Here is an 18,985-nt window from a genome sequence, read left to right as displayed (position 1 = left end):
TTTATTATTGACCCCAAAAGTTAACGGCGAGAATATTTGAGTGAGTTGAGCTGATGGAAAATTCATCAGGTTATTTCTCCTCACCACCCCCAACAATACTGCCTGGCCGCCTGGGCCTTTCCTGCTAAAATTACAGAAGCAAGAGAAAGAAATAGAATTAGCAGAGTCTCGACAGCGATACCGCACAACCGCAATAGCGATCCCGCACAATCGCCCTCCGACAGGGCTCTGCGCGTCTCTAAAGATGCCCCTTTCTACATCTGTGGCAGCAACCAGTTTAAAGATAAAAGGCTGGTCTTGCTCTGCCTTTACAGTCAGAAGTTCTTCATTAAAGATTACTTCATATTGTTGCAGGTTTTACCATTCTTTCTCTGGCTTCTTGGCCTTTCTGTCTAGCTGGAGACCAAAAATAAAACAAATCCAACCTCCTAAGTGAGCAATTCAAAACCCAGCCTGTGCTCGGTATTTCACCGTAACTTGCCTCCGCGACAGGTACCATCTCTCTGGAGACTGGGGAAGCACCATCCAAAACCAAAGTGTCAAGGCTTGGGCCAAGTCTCTTGCTGTTGCTCAGCAAACTTCAGAAATGCCAAACTCTTTTTCTACAAAAGACTTAAAATTCAGCCTTTTGCATCTGTGACTCCAGCTGCACCAGCACTACGCCGACTGTGTCCGGTGGGGCTGCGCTCCGCGTGGGTCCCTCGCGCAAAGCCTGCGTGTAATCCTCATATACGTCTTTCCCGGCATATCAGCGAGAGGATCTGCGGCTCCTACTCCCATTGCAACGCTCAATCCCTGAGCACAGTGCGGCACAGGCGCGTCAGCCAGGCTGCTGGGAGAGGTGAGAGACTACACAAAAACAACCCTCCTGCCAACTCTGCTGAAAGGCGTTAAGCTAAGGTAGTCGGGGTGGAAAGTATTTAGGGCTCTGCAGCAGACTTGCTCTCCGTGCTCCAGCAAAGGGCTGGCACCTCACACTACCTGATACAGTGGGAGCATTTTTGCAGTTTGCCTAATGTCAGGACACAGTAGAGTAACTGTTAACCACCTCCCCCGCTTCTGCCCCCCTCCCCTCCTCTCCCAAAAGCAGCTCAGGGAGAGAATGAACTTGGATCCTTCAGGATTTGCTTCTGCAGGAGGAAGATTCACCCTTTAAGTGTCCTGAGGAGGGACGATCTGTTACATAAGGGCACTTGTAGGAATTCTTCATTTTAAGAGGCAAGCCGTGTTTTTCCAGATCAAAAATACATGAGAGTTTAGCTGTCACACCCCATCCCCTGCTCATACAGCACAGTGAAACCTCTGGTCTCCCCAAACCATGCTCAGCTCCAACTCCAACCTAGGCTGGCAGACACCTACAGCTGCTGTCCTCCTCCCTAGGGACACTGCTGTTCCCTGCCACAACCTATGGCTGCTGTGGGGACCAGAGGGAGTTGAGCTTTTACATCATCACATACAAAGCATGGTCACAATATCAACTGTCCCTGCACAGACATCCAGTGGCAAACAACACAAACATCTCTTCCAGCCTGAGCCCCTAGGCTGGGCTTCCTGCAGTGCCTACCCCATATTTATGCAAATAAACCAAAAGAAGCAAGAAAACTTCTGTGGTCCTGGGATCAACCCAAGTGCTGCTGGTGGCATCCCTACAGGTGAAGATTAGCAACCTTCCAAAATAGGATGGTCACTGTGCCTCTAATGGACAGGTCTGGGGCTGAGTTAATCCCCTAGAGTGCAGGAAAGTGAGAGCTGACCTGGGCTGAAACTGTATTGGACATCGCCGCTGAGTTTTAATGATGTGGAGTCACTCTAATCCTTTGGCCTGTCCCCTAGGGCAATTTAATTTATTAATAATGATAAAACTACTAAAAACAGGTCAAACTGAATCTCTTAAAAGCCAGGCCAGCTATGTTTTATTTTGTACCTATGCATTTCTACATGATTGATTGCTGAGATAATACTGGAAATTTCTGTGCTAAAAGAGTCTCTCCTTGTCACTCAGGAGAGCTGGGAAATAGAAACACAGGCTGTTTGCTGCCTGGCCTCCTTTCCTAGCTATCTGTTGGTATAAATTGACATCTGAAGAGAATTTCTCCCTCCTCACACCTCAGATTATTAATGGGAGAAAAAATTTCCATGAACTTCCTCCTTCCCACTGTACTCTTTGTTTGTTTTTAGCATTTCAACCTATTTTGCCCATGGGAAGCTCAGTAATGCCTCTGCCTTGGGTATCTGCTTCACACTCCCAATTGTAACCCCACCATGTGCCCTGTGCTTTGCTGCCACTAAGGGCAAGGGAAAGGGTTGGGTTTTTTTGACATCCCTTTGCAACATTCCCCTTCATGACTTCCCCTCTGCTTCCCTGCCTGGGAGCACCAGCCAAGCCTACGAGCCCCAGTGGCTGGTGCTGTTCATTTTTATTCTCTTCCAGGTGCTTGGTCAGAAATAATGAATGGTTTTATAGGCAATCAACTACCAATTCATAAACGTCAGCCTGGCTCTGCTTCTTGTTCCCACCCCTCCAGAAGAGGACTGTGAGCTGGCAGCAGGACAGCAACACATGCTGTTAACAAAGATGGATGTTTTACACATACGAGTTAAAAAGACAATTATATTCAATTACTTCAAGTAAGTTATGGTGATGTATTCCTGAATAGCCACGGGAAGGGCAATATGATGATTAGGGCAATGAATTTGCCAACTTTAATCTAATCAAGGCAATCTTTTGTTTAGCATTATCTGCTTTGCAGTGGCAGAGGATTTACCAAACCCAAGCAATCTTTGTAGATTTAACCCCAAAGCTGCCCAATTAGAGCTAATGATGATTGCTTTACACAAGAGGGAGGGAAATTTTTGTAGGAGGCCCGGGGAAAGCTTTTCCCCAGGAAAAGGTTGGGCTGTACCAAGCCATGCAATACAATAGTTTGAGGTGCAAAGGCATGACATAGCACCTCCAAAAGTCCCCAAGCACTGCAACCACAGATAAACATTTTCTCCAGGTTCTGCTGAAAGAAGAGAAAGCCAAAGAACACATCAAAAGCAGCACGCAAGGGGCAGGGACAATGAGAGAACAAGGTGTTTTGCACAGAAACAACACAGTTCTACACCAAGTTGGTGAAGCAGAGCACAAGGCACATTCAGGAGGCCCCACCTTCCACCCCACCGGGCTCCTGCAGGAATGTGTCTGCTCCACCGTGCCATTTGATAAGGGGGAAGATGCTGCTACCTGTCCCCACTTGTCAGAGCCGATTTTCTGGCCAAGGTTTATGAGCAAGACACGGACCTCCCACTGCTGTGTTCTCATCCTTGTCTATTCAAAGGCCAGCCAACTCTCTGGCTTCAAAGAGAAAAGATAGGAGGCAGAAATGCAGGTTTAAAGGGGATGTCCGTTTGCTGAAAATCCCAGGAATCGGGGAGGTAGGCATCACAAACAGCCCTTACTTGAGGATGATGCAGGCTTTTGATTATCTCTACAGATAAATCTGTGTTTCGAGAGAAACAAGACTGCCTATATGGGTTTGCATAGCAAGCAAAGGAGCTGTTTTGACATCCCTCATAGCAGCACCTTTCTTGAGCTCAAAAGTGAGAATTAGGAAGGGTCTAGCAAGCTTTTTCTATTCCAAATACTTCAGCTTACACACATTTGCTGAAAAAAAAAAAAAAAGAAAGAAGAAAAGAAAAGAAATCAGACCCCACGGCACTGAAGTGGGTTTCATTTGCAGTTTGCTTTGACAAAAACAATTCAGAAAGCTCTTGGGAAAGGACTTAAAGAAGTTGCCACTTGCAACTGCTGTGCTGCAGCCAAGACTGGCTGGGAAGAGACCCTGAAAAGCCCCACACACACCCTTGGTACCACACAGAATGTACTGGGCTCTCTGCTTTATCTGAAGCACATGTGAGTTGTACAGGCCGCCATATGGACTAAAAAATATACAGTTTTCCTATGGGTGTCCCACAGTCTCCTGGGGAAACAAGCAGTCCAGCCTGTAAGTAGGCTTCTTTGCCATCAGAAATAGTGCACAAATATTTTGCTATCAACAGTTTAAGTAATTTGTTGAGGAAAATGTAAAATATCATTGGATAATTCAGTACCTCTTGTGCTTTTCTCGACAAATTTGAAAAAAAGATCCCATAAAAACTGGTATCTTATAAAAGAGGGAACACAAATTCTGATTTCTTGACATGCCTTTTGGTTTGATTTCCTATGGAGTCAATGATGCATGGGACACAGCATTCATAAAGGGATCACAAGATCCCTTGCAAAGAGTAACAAAGCTTCACCTCTCTTTAGGAAGGGAAGAAAACATGCATTTGAAAAACAGTGCTGTTTTTTAACTTGAGAGGGACTGAAGCAGGCTAATGCAAAATAACTTGCACAAGTCTACATAGTCAAACAAGAGCAGGATACCAATGAACCTCAATTAGAGCAGGCAGAAACTGCAACTTTATCAACTTTATCTCTAAAAAGCTTCAGAGCCCTGGGGTACTGGATTGATTTGTGTTAGCAGGCAAAAAACTTTTCCAGACACCAGCTCACACTCTCCTGTCACTGCAGTGTCATTAGCAGCTGTGCACAAGCAACTGACAGAAAAAATGGGAAAGGCATGTCCCAGAGGATGCTCGTGAGATTTCACCAGTACTTCCACAGGTGAACTGAGCTGTGCTGTCAGAGGCCAAATCCCTCTTACTGGGGAAGGTGGGATGCCACCTGGTGTGACACAGCAACTTACAACAACTTTTGCTTCTTTTTTTTTCTCCCAGGTCCAGCTTCTTTGAAAAAAATAATAGTGAAACAACAGATATCTGCAAAGGCCCTTCTTGCTGCCCACATTTTCTCCCAGATGTCCAAATCTCAATCTCTTTCTCAAGAACAAGGTTAAGGTAAAACAAACATGAAGTGTTCTTCATTCAGTAATCTCCCAGGGAAGCCCAAAGCATCAAGTGAGAAAGAAATCTTAGGCAGCATTAGTTTCTCATGTTACACGTTTTAGTGTCTCAATTTTACTCATCCACAGTATATATTTAAAGAGGTGTATCTTGGCATCCAACAAGCACAGTGGCTGTGAAACAGCAAAGACAGGCCCCTGCTTTGTTCCTTAGCTTTCCTGCGGTGATTTTCCTCACATCAGAGCTCTCCTAGAGTTGGTGAGTTCTGAGCATCCCTGGACAGTCTTAGTGTGCGAGCAGAGGAGGCAAACCCAGCCTCGAGCACTGAGTCTGTGTGTGGCTACTTGACTCCCTTTGATAGTCCCTCCTGGGCGTTTCACTGTTGTGTTTGGATGGCCGCCCCTCTGGCAAAGCGCTGCAGGACTGTAGGTGTCGGCAAGGGAGATGTTTTTGTGTTTGTGTGACGTCCCCAGAATAATGATCTAGCTGTTTAAGTGAGCTGAGCGAATGAATGAGCACAAGAAAAACATCTTCACTGAAAGCGCAGCCAAAGTTAATGCACCATTAATAATGGTCTGGGTGAATTATTGGAAGGGATAATAGGCCTGGGGTCAGGGAAGGTCTGAGACAAAGAACAGGGAAAATTGGGTCACAGAAACATGACAGAGCAGATCACGCTGATGCGTCCGTGGGATTCTCCTCGGATGAAGTCATATACCACCATGCAGAATGTTAAGGGCTTTGCAGGGACAGCCATTCCCAGAACCACCACTCAGATCAATAAGGGAAGGAGCAGGGACAGACATACAAGGCTACAGTAGCTGCCTCTTAGTCCCTCCTTTGAGAGATTGACTTTAATGTTGTTTAGCTACTTTGCGAAATACACCATATTCCTCCTTCAAAAAGAGATATTTATGCAATGGCTAATTACACCAATCCGAGAATTTTCTAAGCATAGAGAGGTGTCTGGGTAAGTGTGCCCCTTCTCTGAATGGCAGCACTATGCATTTCACAAAAAAACCCCAGGTGCTTCAGCAGCTCTGTTTTTCTGTCTCCAAAATTGTGGAAGGAGCTGCAACCCCTACTCCTGCCCCATCAGCTGCCTGTCTTCACAACACTAAATTACTGACTAACCTTGCTTTGTCAGAATTTCCCTTCTTTAAAATGGAGATAATAATACCTCCCTACCTCAGAGGTTTGGTTAATGTTTATACAGCTCTTTAAAAATGATGTGGTAATTAAGTGCTCAGTATTATTATATCAACGTCTATAATGATTCCAGCAGACAGCCCTATAAACAGGGCTGCACCATGCCTACTTTCCTTTTGTTTGGCTTGTTAGCATTTAGTTTGGTTTTCATACAGCATACTTCAATTATCACTGGTTAATTATTCTGTTGTTTTATTACCTGCTCAATGGCTTTGACAAAAATAAAAGAGGAACTACACAAGAAGAATAATAGGAAATATTCATTTTGGCCCACTGGGAACATTATAGCAAGGAGAAGCAGGAGGCAGGCCCCCACCAGCTCACCTGGGGAGATCTCTTTCCTGCCCCAGGCACTACAGACCACTTTGAAATACATCCAGCCAGCTGTTGCCACCCAAAGGGATGCAGAACAAATTTTCTCTTCTTATAACATAACTAGTGGAGAAAGATGGTGGTAGCCTGATTTATAAAACTATGTTTTTCAGACAACGCATGTCAGGATGTTGGAGAAGACAACATGCTTAGTTTAACAGCAGGCTGGGTACAGCATCCCATCCAGGTAAGAAATAAAGATCACACAACTAACTTCTGTTGGGCAAACAGCTCAAGTAATGGTAAATGCCCTGTAGGAGAGTTGGAAGGAGAAGGGGCCTTGCTGGGATGCAGATATGTGAAAAGTAAACACTAAATACTGAAAAACCACATTGCCCTTCAGCTATAAAATCACAAAAAATAATGCTTTGAAAAGCATTGTTGTACTGACATCTCAAAGCACCTGCAGGACAGAGTCAGTGTGACTCCACATTGAGAGAAGCTGGGGTGCAGGGAGGGGCAGAGGATAAGGCTTGTCTCTCCACTGCAGTACTGCTGGAGCCCCTGCATGCACCTCACTACCACAGACACAACCAGGGGCCACGGGCTCCCTGTGCAGCTCCCTGCAGGGACACAGACTTCACATGCACATGTGGACACTTACTTGACACAGAATAAAGCCCATTCCTGGGGTTACTGCATATAAAATGCCATTATGAAATACATGAAAGATAGCAAACATCTCCCTCAGACACTGCAAACGGCAGGATGCCCCTCTCAGTCATCCCAATCACAACAACCATGCATCCATCCTCTTGAGGATGGCCCAGAAGAGCTTATCCTCTTACAAAGTTTATTCATTCTACTGCTTCAGCTCAGGTGGAAGAACAACAACAACAAAAAATTCATTTGAAGATGCTGAGGGATGCCCTTAGCCAGGCCTGCCTAGCGCGCAGGCCCTGCCGGCACACGGCAGGCACGCTCAGGGCTCTGGTGGCCCTGCAGCCGGAACTCGTTTCAGCCCGGCCCAGCTGCGGCAGCGCCGCGGGCTGTGTCCGACGGCCGGGCGGGCGGGCAGGCAGGCGGCTGCCGAGCGAGCTGGCTCTTGCAGCTGGGATGGGGCGAGATTAGATCACAGAGCTCCCCCCGCAGCCCCGTGGCCAACTCGAGGCAACACTGAAGGAATTTGCCCATAAATTTCCTCCCCACCCCCAAGAAGAAGACAGCGCACTTAAATGAACTCAGGCCCTAATGGAAGTAGGATATTCTTGTTCAGCTCGATGTCTAACCCATCCTGAAGTTCCTGGCAGCTCCACTCAGCGCTCTCCCATGCACTGCCTGACCTTTGGTAAGGGCATTAAAACTGTCCATCTTTTCATGGGCAAAAGAGACGGAGCAATTACAGTGAGGCTAAAAATGGCCTTTCCCTCTACTGGAAAATTTAGATTAAAAATTGAAGAGTTCATTGACATTTTCCATAAGAACACAGAATTGTCGTTAAAAAATCAAACCCTGAAATTCCTTTGTTGCTATCTACATCTCTGAAACTCATCATGAGGAGCTTTCCTGCCTCATCCACCCAAGGAGCAGGGACAGCTGCTGCTGGAAGGGACAGGAGGACCGCAGGAATCTCTTCACCATGCTGCCATGCAGCAGCTGGATTTGCAGTACCCTTCTTTTGTGACCAAAAATGGGGCATTTCACTTCTTGGTGAAAAAATGAATTTTCTGAAGCCTGCTGACATGAGAAGTCCTCGATTTGGTTGTGCAAAATAGGCTGTACCCAAAACTTCCAAAAATTTCAAAATGGTGTGGGGGGATGAATATATTCAGGTCTAAAGAAGTATTTTCAAACAGATTAGCATTTGTGCATGAAGGCAATGCATTAACTATTATTCTGCAAGAATTCCTGGGGTCTTCAGGTTACTGATAAGTGGCAGCCTTAGGGGGACAAACCATTATTTTTTTATACCTCTGGGAAGAGTAAATAAGATGAAAGCAGAGCTCTCCTGCGGCCAGGAGGAAACCCACAAGCACAAGGAAGTCCCGCAGTGGGGTGCCCAAACACCAAATCTCTGATGGCTTTTCGAAGAGCAGTAATTAGAAAAGTCCCTTGATCAGCCTTGCTGCTACCAGCCACCTTCTTCAATCCCAAATAGCTGGAGCTGGGAGAAGCTTTAGGCCAGAACACTTTTTCATCAGTTAATGTTTTAGAGGTAGCTGCACCTTCTGTAAGAAGCAGCAAAGAAAAGTTTAAGATGGTTTAAGATCTATTATATTTTAGACTACAAGAATATGGAAGTGATGAAGTTGAAATGCCTTGACTTTATTTCAACAATATCTGCTGAAAAAGATTTGAAAGGGACTGCTGCGCATTTGTGCTTCCTGGAAAATTAAAAAGAAATCAAAATTGCCTTTCTCTGCTAAATAAGCACTGAATTCTTTGCGACACAATGAAATCTGAAACAGCAGCACTGGAAGGAAAGGAAACCTGCTCCACTCACACATTGCTGCTGGAGAAGGAGCAGGATGCCAATCCCACCTGGGATGTACCAGCCTACTCCACCATACCTGATCAGGAGTTCCTACATCCATGCTGAGCATTTCCAGAGTGAGACTTTCCCACTAGTGCTAGCTTTGTATTAGCTGGGTGAGGTGATATGATCACTGAATGGCAGAAAAGAAACCCAAAAGGAAAGGCCTAATGCAGCTTATTAATTCCACAGGTGAGCTGCAAATGCCGAGAGTCTTGAAAATCACTTAATTGCCAGGCTGTCAGGCCAAGATGTGTTTTGAGGATGCTGCCAATCTGACAGTTATTAACAAACAAAGAGGCCACAAGCCCTGACTGCACCGAGATCCTTGTTATTTCTACTCATGTGCCACCTCCCAACAGGAAGTACTTAATAAGAATAATAATATCCCGAAAGGCCAACCTACGGCAGTGCAATTAAAAAGCTTTTCTGTCTCACTTTGAGGAGAGAAAAAAAAAAAAAAAAGAGGGGGAAATTAAAATCAGACAGGAAATTCCACTAGAACAAGCTAGCTTATGTCCTAATAACACAGGGCTGTGCCAACTCTTCCAGAAAGTAGAGGAGGGAAAGAAAATAAAAGGGTAAAAAAAAAGAAAGAACAGAAACAGAGAAAGAGAAAAGCAGCCCTCTAGACTGACTCAGATCTGAGGCTACATTGTGGTTCGGCTGTGGCTGCAATTCTAAAGGGAGAAAGGCAGCACAAGCAAATAAAAGGCAGTTTGCTTTTCAGGCAAGTTGCTGTTATATGATGTAACTCTTGTATGAAAGCATGGCCACTGCTGCTTTGTTGGGAAAAGACACAGCCTGATAAGCTCGAAGGACCAGATGGATCTTGGGGCTTGTTCTCCCAACAGCTGCTGCCGGAGAATGGAAAGAAGAAAAAAAAAAGAAAAAAAAAGAAGAAAAATCCCAAGCAGGAAGGAAGAAATCCCGGCACGCGAGGGGCGGGCAGGGAGGTGGGGCAGACCAGATGGTGGTTCAGCTTGTGCCTGCCTGGACGGGCAGGAAGAGAAAAATCAGTTTGTCAAAAACTTCTATGAACACTTATAAGGGAGACATTTTCCACAAGTTGTTATCATCCTGCTCCCTGGGGAGCCACTAGGATTCAGTTTATGCACTGAATAAACTGCCTGAGCCTCCAACTGATGTAGTAACTTGGAAAATAAGTAGGCAAAGAGATTTGTCCCTGACTTCTCTGGGACCAGGCCAATGGATGACAAACCTTGCCTGTTTCACAGTAAAGCTCATTTCACTGTGGAACCCACCTCACTTCAAGCCAGCTGGTGAAACGGGAGTGTGTGAACCTCAGCTGACTGCCCAGAGTATTCCCCAATACCCCTTGCCTTTCTCCCATGGTCCCCCAACATCTGGCTGTGAGAGTTCCCAAAGTGCTCAACAGGTTTCTTTTTCTGGGTATCCAGAGGAGAGAGAAATGCATTTGATGCCTGTGCAAACATGGCCCGGACAGCAGTCCTGCCTCCTGCAGTAGTGACTCTGGGGAGCAGAGAACCAGAGCCTGAGTCCATAGTTACCTGAGCACATAGCTCAGTATTGCTCAGGTGTTCCTGGAGCTTGAGTTTACATCTGAGCAGTTTTCCTTCCAAACTTTCAAAGGAATTTTCCTCGGCTCCCTGAAGTGCAAATGCTTCAGATCACCTATTATACAAGGCCAAATTGCATATTGCCATTAGATTGAGGTGTAATGGGAGAAAGCACTATCTGGCATTTATGACCAGGAGGCAGCAGGAGCACCAGACAACACTGCTGCCCTCAGCTGCATCCAACCTGAACAAGCCCAAGATCTCTGGTGGTGAGATGTGGAGGGACAGGAAAGTTGAGCAGCTTCAGACTGGAAACCACAAGACTGGTGGAGTACCAAAGGGCAAGGCAGGTAAATGAAGATGGAGGGAGAGCACATCAGCTATCACACAGCACCTTCTGGACAACACTCATCTGAGCAGCAAATCTAGCAGAGCCCTGACCATGCACCTTCCACTCATGCAAATAAAACCTTATTGAGGAGTTTCATCCCAAGGCACATTTCTAGGAGTGATCTACAGATGGAGATGTCTTTTAGCTTTCACGCCCCCTTTCATGCATTCACACCCCTCCCCTGAGGTGCCACTGGCACTCACTCAATCGCACACTGAGCCAGCTCAGGGAGTTCATCCAGTTGAAAACTAATCACCTAAAATTTTATTGCACGGGTTTTGGCTGGATCAGCTCCCTGAACCAGTTTTCCATGAGATCAATGGTGAAGAAAAAAGCAAAAGCCTTTAGGCTGCTGTTCAGCAGCCACTTCCAGCCCAGGCTGCCACTGAAAGCATTAGCCCTGACCTCCCTTGGCCACTTGTCCCCACAACACAGCACACCCTATTATGGTGGCCAGGATGTTTTCTGTGACTGCAGGGCTGACTGGACTCAGGAGTACATCTCAATGAAAGATAACACACCCCTCCTCAGCAGCTGATGCTCACAGCCCAGCTTGCAGGTCCTACTAGGCACAGCTGCTTCAACATGTATGGAGCAGTTGGGCTGACTGGCCATTGCTAACTAAATACACTTCCCCCAATCCATCAGGTAGCACGCTACGAGCTGTCTGCTCAACCAGCCAACACAACTTGCAGGAGCTGGAAAGAGCTGTCTTGCAGAAGAAAAACTCCCAAGCAGATGCCTAAATCCTGTGAAAGCTCAGGTGCCAATGCCAACAAGAAAGGGCATGCCAGCCCGCCCTGAGCACAGACCTACCTGAATGGTCTCTGCCACTGCAGGGCTGCCTGCTGCCGTGGTGGGGACACCTGTACTGCCTCATGCCACAAAGACTTGCTCAATCTTTCAGGACAAGGCTGTGCTTCAAATTCAGCGCTGGCATTTCGAGCCTCTCTAATCCAAACCACAGGAGTCAGTTTGCTTTCTTTATGCATATGCTCCTCCAGGCATTAAAACAAATTGAAATCAAACTGTTCCTATAGGCAATGGCTTGAAAAATTTCCCCTTCGTATGAAAGGTCTGTTTATGTAATTTGTAAAACTGAACAGATCGAGCCTGGAAAAAACCCTTTCAGTGTCTGCTGTGCATTTTGACCAAACTTCTTGCTGGAAATGGAAGAAAAGATGTCTGCTCTCTACTAGTTGTGATAAAATTGCAGGGCTGGGTATTTTCTTTCTTGCACTTATACCCAGGTGATAAACATCTAGGCAGCCTTCAAAGAAGAGTTTTGGGAGCTTTCATGCTTCAGGACACCAGTCCCCAAAGCAGTCCTAGCTGATAAAGACTGAGAGGATATTGCATGAGATGGCTTTTAACCAGACATAAGGCAGCCTGCTGCTCTTAACTAAGCAGAAGGTCTGATGAGGAGAGGGGTGAGGAAGTTATCTGTTTTACCCAGCTGTGGTTTTGGTGCAGGCTAATAACTCCCATGTATCATCCTGCCTTCGTATGAAAATTTTCTGACCGGTATTAAAAATGGTCCCAGTGCAGTTTGCAGCAGATTCTCTGGGCAGCTCATGCAAAGTGTTGGTTGTTAGCATGCTGCTTGTGTAATGAGGGTGCTTAAGACTGTAAGGGGTCTCTGGAAGGTCCTTAAGAGTGATTGCAGTTCAGGAGACTCACCCACCTGGCAACACGCTGATTTATAGCCTGCTCAGTTAATAGCCCTGCTTAACACAGGAGTTTGTCGAGATTAAGTAATTGCCTGAAACAAAAAGTTTATTATCTTTAAGTCTCTGCTGATGAATGACTGGGTGTTGGAAGAATCATGTGAAAGATCATCTGTGATTCCCTCCCACTTTAGCGGAGGGAAAAAAAAAAGGAAAATATAATAAGATTTTAAAAGACAAGCTCTTCCAAAAGCAGTCTGAAAGCTCACAATGTACTCTCAAACCTGGTCGTGATTACAAGGAGGGGATTTCACACCTAGGGTGCCATCTAATAAATAGCTCAAGTAAAAACACGGTTCTGTGATGCATTTTCCCCAAGTACTGCAAATGTTTTGTAAACATTAATTAATACCACCCCTTGAGAGATAACTGATCCTGTCACACAATAATAAGACTGGGAATAAATCAAGATGCAAAGCCTGTTTAGTTTCCATACATAGTGGCCTTTCCCATCCTACAAAAATCTGGAAATTTTCCCATCCAGAAAAGACTGCAGATAACTGCAAAGTTAAAAGATGCTGCATGCTAAATTCTGCTACAATTATTTCTCGTCTCCATTTCCAGATGCTTCAGCAAGGTTAATCAGCTTGATTAAGGTCACACACACTTACACTGCCTCATGAAACTGAGATCCAAAGTGCACCAGAGCACAGGACTTTGGGAGTTACCCTGTTCCACCCCCACCCTGAGATGAGCTGCCTGCCTGCAGTGGGGCTTGTGCTAGGAGATCACAGGATCCAAACCTCTCCTCCTTCGTCCCCCGTTTCCTTTCCACCCACGAATGTTCTCAGTTGGCACACGAGCACAGGAGTTTGGACACAAGGGAAACAGGACTGACAAGAAACCCCCATGTCCACTGCAGCCACTAAGCAACGTTCCCACAGCCCCAGATGTCAGACACACTGTCCCTCCTCACATCATTTCAAGGCCTTCCTGCAATAAAATGGGAATTGGCTCCAGCTTTTCTTAGCACTTCTCATATTACCTTTTAATCCAAATACATATGGTTCAGGGAACACTGAGAGACTTGCATGAAAGGATGTACACCAAGAGAATGCAAACCCTGGAAAAAAAGGGATTAGATCTGCAAGACTCCCTTGGCCCCAAACGTGTGCCCCCCAATTCCCCAGCATATTAATCAAGAGTCTGATGAGATTCCTTTTGAAATCCCCCAAAAGATTTCTGTAGACTTCAGTGGCTTTTGGATCAGGCTACAAACTCAGAATAAATCATAAACTGGCTACATCTGCCAAGTTTATTTCTTTCTTTTCCAGGTTTCAGAACAAATCCATTTTACTGCTGGGAAAAAACAGAATGAAATAACTGACAAGAGTTCAAATATCCTGTATCACTCCTCATATTAATTCAGCCAGTCAATCTATCCCATAACTCTGGGAAGTGAAGCAGATTACTTTGTCCAGATCAAACCACAAAACTGTGCTGTTTCATTTATGTGCAGTTTATTATTTAAGGCAATCTGTGTAAACCCCTTTCTCTTGGGTTAGAAGTGACAATGTGGGGGCCTAAAACAGTCTTAGGCTAAGCTACAGTTAACCAAAATACATTTGCACTGAAAAAACCTAATGATCATCACAACCACCTCATCCCACAATCAATTTTGGAGAGCGTCTCTTATTAAAAAGTATCTAATCTTAAAAGATACACAAAAAGCAAACACTTAAAAATGTGAGCCAGATCTCTGGAACCTCATATTTTGCATAAATTTGGATGAGTTTATTAATTTGTAGTTAACGCATTGCCCTTTTCCTCTTTTTTTGTTTTTACTCTATTTATCACTGATACCAAATTCCCCATGCATAAAAGACCTCATTACACTTCCAAGCTGGGTAATTCTGTAGCATGTGTCTCTATCAGCAAGCAGAAAACAGAGTTGTTTCCCCATTTTCAATTCAGAGCCCGGCTGATGTGTGCTGATAACTTCAAGATACCTGGAGAGATCTGCAAGATGGGGAACTTCCTATGGCAAACAGCTTCAGATATCATTTAGGGTTTAATTTATTCATTCATCATCTGCTGAAAGCAACACTAGCACAGGCTTTGAGTTGAAAAGCCACTGCACAATGGCTATAGCATCATACTGAACTTTTCTTTCATTTTCAGTGCCTTCAGGAAAAACAGACAGACATCCTGACAGGAGAAGACTCTCGGATTTGCTTTGACCTGGAGCCCCTTGGGCCATTTCAGGATGGGATCTACACAACCACTTGTGAACTGGGCCTGCAAAATAGGGTAACAGCAGAAATGGGTATATTAAGTTCTTCAGAAATGCAGTAGTGGCAGATCAAAACATCTGTGAACACTGTGTTTTACTGACAACACACTTCTAACTTTGAAACAGGTTCTGCTATCAGGCTTTTAGTACAAGCACTTTACTTTGAAGTATGTACTGTAATTCTTGCAATTTTACTCCCAGCTCTGGTATTCATTTGGCTCAGGTTACTTCTATAATTTATCTTCTCACTGGAAAAATTCAGTCTGTAATACACCCATCCAGAGTGGTACGGGTATACGCACCCTCTTCCGGTGCCCCTCTTTTATCCTGCATGGTATTTTCAATAAGAAACTTTAAAGGGAAAAAAAAAAAAAAAAGAAGACATTTTCAATCCCAGTGATGCTAGCTCTCAGTTTTTCCCATGAGAAAATCACTTAGCACTTCTCTGACTTGAGGTGACTCATTGCTGTTCCCCTGCTGAGGCTCCGTGCTCCCCTCGCGGTGTTTAACCCAGGCACGTAACTCGCCCGGTGTGGTGGGTGTGTTGGCATTTGCTAATAGGCTTCCTGGGCTGTCACCTGCATGTGATGGCTGAGACAAAAGCTTACGTGATGATTTCTGTTTACAGAGCAGTTATGATAAGCTGACATTTGCCTCTAGCTGTTGGGTTTGATAACTCAAACATGGCCTACATGAGCGCTCCTGTGAGCTGGCGACACTCTGGTTGAGAGTCATTTTAGAGCAACTTTTCCACTTACCCTCTTGAAAATTTTAAGTGAATTTCTAATGCATGTGAATGAGGCTGCACTGACAGCTGAGGAAGCTGTAGTGCCTTAATCTCTGCACTCATGTCTTCACGTGTCATGTCACCCATGCAACCTTGCTGGCAGCGGTCAGCGCTCTCATGGATGCTCAGTTTCCCAGCTCCCAATCTGAGGAATATTTTCTTCACCCAGACCCACAAGTACAGGTATCAGTATGAATAGGTCCCTCACACAGGGTACCTGCTGCCTGGGAGCATCCTGAGCAGCAAAGCTGCAGCAGCAGATGCCTTTGAACACCTAAATGAGCATTTTCCCAGCACCAACCCTGATTTCACAACTCTTCCCTTGCAAACAAACAGCCTGTGTGTGCTCAAAAGGAAAAGGGATCTGGGTCAGCGACTGAGGAGCCAAAGAAATCACACTGCAAGAAGAGTGCTTTTGTTCCACAGGGAACAACAGTGCCAGGTAGGCACCAGCACCTTGAAACATTGCTGGGGCTGCTGAGGAAGAGGAAGGAAAGAAAGCACCAAGATAACCTCGTGTTGGCATCACTTGGATTGTCAAAGCCACAACTAGTGGAGGTCACGGCAGACCTAACCACACTGGTGAGTTCACAGTGCCCTATTCCATTTCTCCAGGAATCAGGTGGTACTTATCCTGACACGTTCGCTTACTAAATAGAAAGAAGAGGTGTAAGAAACAGAGCAAGGGAAGCTGTGATGTGAAGGAAAGGGATGACAGGCTATTGCAGCCACCTTTCTAAACTGCTAATTGAACTCTAGTGGCCACAAATCACTATGGCCATGTTTAATTATTGACACTCATTCCTATGAGATTTTCAGTTACTTGGCTGGCCAGAAAGTGCGTTTGTGGGCACAGCAATTTTCCAGATTGCTGGGTTTTCTCCATTTTTCGGAATTCATTCTTCTCTGATCTTCTCTTGACTTTATCTCATCTAGTATCAGGGCAAACCACATCCATAGCCCAAAAGAGTTGCCAAACACAGCTTTGATAGTACATACACGTGGTAATTAATATTATTAAACTGTTGCAACTACAGCTCCCAGCCAAGAAGGGACTTCTAGAGTATAATCCAAATCACAGGTACTCCCATCACCTGGCAAATGCCATGTGATTGACATACAACTGGGAAATGGAGGCAAACTGGTTTATACATTTTCCTCTGATTCAAATGACTGTGTGATCACATGAAAGAAATCTGTTAGCAGCTGGGCAAATAAGGGAAATTAATTGTTCACTTTCAGCCATGATATGTTTCTTTTTTTTTATTAGTGTCTGGTCCTAAGAAAACATTAATTTGTTATTTGTAAGTCAAGTGTTGCTACATTTGCTTATGTCCTGTAATACCGTAGTTTGCAAACAGTTTCACTGACCTCAGGGAGCTCCAGTTGTGACTGGTGGCAGATTCAGGCTTTGGAAAACAGCTCTCAATTCAGGAAAGTGATGGTGCATATCCTTATCTCCATCACAGCAGAGCTATCCCTCTTTTCACAGCCTGAACTTTCAAGTGACACAACACACCCCAGTCATGCAGAGGTGGTGAGAGAGGCAGGGCCAGGTCTCCATCCACCCTTGTCAGGCACTCTCCTGTGCTCCAGCCTTCCACCCTGGGTCAAGAGGAAAAGACAATTCTGCTGCCCAAACTGGGACACTCTACATTAAACCATCATAGCTGGAAGCATATTTGAGCTGTCAAGGAGGCAGAAGAGCAGAGAGATGATCTGCCTTGAGAAACATCAGGACTGATCCCTCCCCATCCTAAGTAAACTTCTGTGACTCTGGCTCCCAGTGGAAACAAAATGACCATTTTTATCACCTCACCTCATCCCCGGTCTACAGAGAAATGAAAGACAAATGCAGTGACTGCTAATATCTTTAGCCACATTTACTGAAACCTTTTGACACCAAGGCTATTTTTATTACCTAAGTGCACTATGGCTGTATCAGAATGCAAGTTTTATTGCTTACAGTTCAGCCTTGCAAAAAGCCTTTTCCAATAACTGTCTGTGGCAAAGATATGCCTTAATGACATAGGGAGAGGCTGCAGTACCTCCTAGCACAGCCTGGCACTGAGAGCAGCGTTAGACATCCCACACACCTCTACCCTCCCACAGCCTTCACTCCCCTGCAGAGCTCTCTGTGCACCAGGGCTGCACCCAAAAACACCTGCCTTGGCCAAGCAGCTGGACACGTCCAAAGTGTATGCACAAAACTGGAATGAAACACAGCTCTCTACAAGTTTTGTTTGGCTTTCCAAAACAGCACAATAAGCAGATTTTACTGCTTAGAAGTGGATGGTACATTCAGCCTCCTCCTCCTCCTCCCAACCTCCTGACCAGAAGCTGCAATACCCTGCAGTGCCCAAGGACCTCTAAGCAGTTCCAGCAGGTCAGACAAAGCTCATGGTGACCCATCTCCAGCAGTAAGATGGGAGAGGGCCAGAAGATGCCTGCCATCATACTCTAGAGTCCTCCCCCAAGGCAATTTACCATCTTGTGTCCTGAGCCAGAGATATGCCTTCATATTTAATGACCTTTCAGAGGTTTCCCTTCTGAGCACTGCCCAGCAGAAGAACAGGAGAAAAAAGGCTGCCTTAGTTTTATAAGAATCTCTTAACAACAATACCACTGCCTGCCTGGCTTTAAAAAAGACTGGACAGAAATCTGTGCATATGTATGCAAACCCCTTAATTTTTAAATTTTCTTTCAATTACTTGGCATTCATGCATCTATTCTTTTTTCCTGGAACTGCTGACTCTTTCAAATAGTAAAATGTATCCCAAGCAAATAAAAGTAGTTTAGAGTGATACAATCTTGGTGTCTTACACCCTCAGAGCATCGCATGCAACACCTATATTGAGAAACCAGGAACTTGAACAGATGCAGTCAGACAGCTCGTGGTGGGAGTTCAGAGACAAATAATTCAACCTTTCATCACTCTCTAATCCCAGGAAAGATATCAAGGTTAAACTACTGAGAAAAATATAGCGAGTGTTAAGCAACATGGATCTCTCCCTCAAAAGGCATAATTAGTCAGGTAGCCATGGTCACCCAGCTCAGGAATTTGAACCTACAGTAATTTCTCTCTTCCCAAGATGCACAACCCAAGTAGGTGCATTCACTGTCTGCAGCCACGGTGTGGGTTTGGTGTCAGCCGCTCGCTCTGTAATTGGCTCTTTATTGTGAGTTATCACGAAAGGCTCCAGGCAGTCCCCACAGACCTTGCCCTTGATCTGGGTTAAGATACTTTGACCCATGATCCTTTATAATAAATGATATCCCCCTGCTGAAGAATGCTGCCTTCAACAATATAGGCCTGCCCTCAGGAAATGGGAAAGGAATTTTCCTATAAAGGCAGATTAACGAAA

At 45.2% G+C, this 18,985-nt stretch overlaps 1 protein-coding gene across 4 annotated transcripts in view; it reads right to left on the bottom strand.

Annotated features, from left to right (window-relative positions):
• The window catches only part of GLI2 (GLI family zinc finger 2), a 192,056-nt gene that overhangs the window by 66,961 nt on the left and 106,110 nt on the right, over positions 1–18,985 (bottom strand). The window lies entirely within an intron of this gene.

The sequence above is a fragment of the Agelaius phoeniceus genome, chromosome 7 (assembly GCF_051311805.1).
Source record: "Agelaius phoeniceus isolate bAgePho1 chromosome 7, bAgePho1.hap1, whole genome shotgun sequence".
In the NCBI taxonomy this organism is placed as follows: Eukaryota; Metazoa; Chordata; class Aves; order Passeriformes; family Icteridae; genus Agelaius; species Agelaius phoeniceus.
Note: the sequence above shows the minus strand (reverse complement) of the source record. Positions and strands in the feature narration are given on the sequence as shown.